This window comes from Cibotium barometz, chromosome 22 (genome assembly GCF_041138505.1).
Source record: "Cibotium barometz isolate CiBa-2024 chromosome 22, ASM4113850v1, whole genome shotgun sequence".
Taxonomy (NCBI): Eukaryota; Viridiplantae; Streptophyta; class Polypodiopsida; order Cyatheales; family Cibotiaceae; genus Cibotium; species Cibotium barometz.
This window is the reverse complement of record NC_141067.1, coordinates 697,884-701,073: the sequence shown is the minus strand read 5'-3', so window position 1 is coordinate 701,073 and position 3,190 is coordinate 697,884. Positions and strand designations below refer to the sequence as shown.

Sequence of the window (3,190 nt, the reverse complement as noted above, 5' to 3'; positions counted from 1 at the left end):
TTTAAAAACAAAAAATCCACAAAGCAAGCCATATGTCATGATAGAATTGATTTGTCTACCTTATGGCACACGTTTTGTAACCGCTCCATAAGGAATTCCAAAAAACATGCCATATGGCATGCATCATAGACACAATATAAGGCATTCTCTTTACTGTTCCGAAGTGCATGCATATGAGCATATATTCACCGGGGGGAGGAGGGGGTTGTGCTAATTGTACAGACTGACTAGCAATCATAACTACATATCTAGGCACGTATCTCCTCCTTAAAATTATGCTGCTCCTTAAAATGAGTATTAGTACTATTGATGAGGACAGTTATAGTGTCTTTTATGTAAAGTCTCCCATCTATAAACATTCTCATGCCTTAATGGACATGATCAACCCTTAGTCTTTGCTCCTACAATAAGGCTTAATTAGAATAAAGACCACATGCATTTGTAGTCTATAGAGGTCTAAAGGCATGAGATGCTCCGTTTCTCCTTGAGGATCTATCATGTGGCTTCAAGGAAGCTCCAAAGATGAGTATACTTTGACACTCTAAAGGCATGAGATGCTCCATATCTCCTTGAGGATCTATCATGTGGCTTCAAGGAAGCTCCACTAATTGTGTAAAACAATATTCAAGTTGACATAACACTAGGTTTTTGATTGTTATCAAATCTGAAGTGTGTATCCAAACGTACGTACAGATCTGGTGGTGGGAGGTTTTCGAAATTGAGAGCTAAACAAAAAAAGCATCCAAGAGGTTCATATATAAGAGACTTGGAGAATATTTATGTGAAAGTTTCTCCTTATTAACAAGTCTAATAGAAACCCCTAGTTTGCTCATTTCAAACAAGGGCATGAGCTAAATGTTACTTTAGATCTAACATTGCTTGTGCTCAATGAAAACAATTGTAAACAGGTCATTTTGAGTGTTGAAGAGTTTTTGTGCACAAATACTCACAAATTGTAACTTATGTGTTGCAAGTGCTGCAGCAGCAGCAACAACAACAACAACAACGGCAACGACCCTAGTCACAACAATGACCCTAAGAAAGTTGTGTCATATATATATATATGTACGAACGAAAACACAATGTGAGCTTGGATTTCTCGTTGCTTTTCGCTTTTCGCTTTTTGCTTTTTGCACAGCAAGCAGAAGAAGACACAAGCAGAAGCAATGTCGTTAGAGAAGACCTATGATATTGGGCAGCAGCTCGGGGAGGGCGCAGACGGCACAGTGAGATTATGCACCCACAAGGAGAGCGGGCTGCAATATGCATGCAAATCAGTGCCAAAATTGAAGGCCCGTGCCTTGCAGCATGTGCGCAAGGAGATTGCGACGCTCAATCGGCTGAAAGCAGCAGGGCTGCATCTCAACGTAGTGCGCCTGGAGGAGATCTTCGAGGACGAGGAGTTCGTGCATGTGGTGTTGGAATTGTGCGGCGGAGGCCACCTGTTCGAGCATCTGGTAAGCACCAAGGAGCGGCGATTGCCGGAGGCGCAGGCAGCACAGGCCTTTGCTGCAATTGTGCGAGCCGTCTGCTTCTGCCATCACCACCGGGTGATGCACAGAGACATCAAGCTGGAGAATATACTCTTGGCTCGCCCCTTTGATCCAAACGAAGGCTATAGCAGCATAATCAGGTTGGGCGACTTTGGCTCCTCTGCCGATATCCGCCCAGGCATCTTGGAGGCGGACATGGAGGGCACACTATATTATCTTTCCCCAGAGATGCTACTCACAGGTACATATGACGAGAGAATTGATGTGTGGAGCTTGGGCGTGCTTCTCTATACATTGCTTTGCGGCTATTATCCCTTCGACGGCGAGACGCCCGCCCAGATTGTGGCAGCTGTGAAGCAAGGCAGGCTAGACCTCTCAGGAGATCCGTGGCCCTCCGTCTCTAGAACCGCCAAGGACCTCCTCAAGGCTATGTTACAACGCAATCCCGCAAGGCACATGCGCCTCAACAAGATCCTCTCCCACCCATGGCTCCTAGCTGCTGCAGTGGCACCTACGTCTCCGACCAGGTTGCTTCACAGTACATCAACACAGCCATCTCTTTTGCTCGCCTGAGGACTCTTGTGTGGAGGGTAGGGAGATGGGAGTTGAAAGCGTGGTTGGACGGTGCTCTTCGTGCGGCTTGTTGGCAACCATCATCCATACGGCCATCATCTTCTTCTTGCAGCACGCAAGGTATGGTTCATGTGAGAAGTAGCTTATAAGGGAGGGACCAATATTGGTAGTAGGGGAGGTAGTACTTATGGGGCATCCTTCACCCTGGCGCTCCACCCTTCCATGTGCACACACTTTCACCACAAGTCTGCATCCCACACATAGGCCGAAAGCTCTATACCGGAGGGGCCGTATTGGTTCGCCCCCCATGAGATACACATCTGCACTCGCACAATAAAACGTAGACCTGACCATGTCAGATGTACTACAAAAGCATGCACGCTCTCATGGGGATTGATTGTGGGGCATTGGCGTGTCCTCTGCCTGTATAGGTATGCCGTACGCTCTTGTGTGGGAAAGACTTTATATCCACTTAATCAACGAGGTGGTAGTTGCTGAGGGTGAGGGGGAGACAATTCGTCCATCTTGCAGCTGGCTCAGGAACCGACTGTTGGCTTGGAAACTCCGCCTGACCCCCACTCCTCCTCCAATCCAAGTCCCCCTTCCCATATATGCTACTCACCTTGCTCTACATTGATGTAAGGTGGTGCCACGTGTGATGATGGTATGTGACGGTCGTGTGGGGACTCCCTTCCAGCGGCCTCTTAGTCTCCTGGCTCGACTATCTCTACACTAGAGGATATTCTCCATCATTTTTGTTTTCGATGCTCGTCTCGATATTGACGAGAGACATGAGTTGTGATTTGCTTGAGACACCATGTGTACATATTATTATGGTGGTTCAGAGATTCATTGTCGACTAGTTGCTGTGCTTGTTATGCATGCTGCTTCTTATATTGGATTTAAGTGCACATGTACATATAGAAATCTGCAAACGTTCTTGACGTTCAATGTCAGCATTGATTACTCCACACTGATATACAATGGAGCTTATGTCTATTGATTTAGATCATGGACTTGATCGAGTTTGGATGCTGGCACATCACTTCTATGTTCTTGAGATTGAATTGATGCCACTGTGCATGTGTGAGTGTGTGTTATCTTTGCTATCGCACCTCTTGTTG

The 3,190-nt window shown here is 46.4% G+C and overlaps 1 pseudogene; it reads left to right on the top strand.

Moving 5' to 3' along the window:
- The first annotated feature begins 1,166 nt into the window (after positions 1-1,166).
- LOC147626138 (calcium-dependent protein kinase 24 pseudogene) lies at positions 1,167-2,066 on the top strand (annotated as a pseudogene).
- The last annotated feature ends 1,124 nt before the right edge of the window (positions 2,067-3,190 follow it).